The sequence below is a fragment of the Psammomys obesus genome, unplaced genomic scaffold (genome assembly GCF_907164565.1).
Source record: "Psammomys obesus unplaced genomic scaffold, mPsaObe1.curated_primary_1811, whole genome shotgun sequence".
In the NCBI taxonomy this organism is placed as follows: domain Eukaryota; kingdom Metazoa; phylum Chordata; class Mammalia; order Rodentia; family Muridae; genus Psammomys; species Psammomys obesus.
This window is the reverse complement of record NW_026587382.1, coordinates 2,626,106-2,626,898: the sequence shown is the minus strand read 5'-3', so window position 1 is coordinate 2,626,898 and position 793 is coordinate 2,626,106.

Below are 793 nucleotides of genomic sequence, written 5' to 3'. Positions count from 1 at the left end.
AAGAAAGAAAGAAAGAAAGAAAGAAAGAAAGAAAGAAAGAAAGAAAGAAAGAAAGAAAGAAAGGAAGGAAGGAAATCAGATCCGTAGAGCTCAGGTACCGAAGTGTTTACTTCGCAATCGCTAGGAACTGAGATGGGTGTCCAGAAACCAAGTACGCCCTCAGACAGTAATCCTGGGTGCACCAGCCAGGAGCCCGGCCTTCTTGGTGAGCACCAGCCAATGGGAGACTAACCCGGAGGAGGCCGCCAGTGTGTCTGTGGAAGACAAGGCAGGTTGTCCACGAACCTCCATGCACACACTCAGACATACACCCCTGCACACACAGGAACATACACACTCGAGGACAAAATGATCAGACGTGCAGAAGAACAGGGAAGAAGGCCTTCTGCGGTTGCTGTGGATTTCACAATTGTTTCTCCTCGTACTTCCTGCCTGTACGCTGAGAACAGCTCTTTCCCAATCCGCTCCGACCCCTGTCCTTGTTTTGCTGACGCCAACACTTCTGTGGACACCATCACTGGATCCATCTTTCTGGGTACTACGATTTCTTTAAAAGTTGCAGAAAGGGGTTTGGAGAGATGGCTCAGCACTTAAGAGCAGAGGAGCCAGGTTTGCTACCCAGGTGGCACCTGTCACTGTAGTTCTAGGAGAGCTGGTGTCCTCCTCTGACCTCTTTGGGCACTGCACACACGAGAACAAAACATTTGAGAGTCAAGTCAGTCAAATGTAGAGAATATGATGTAGGGGCTGGAGAGAGGCTCAGAGGTGAAGAGCCCTGTCTGCTCTTCCAGAG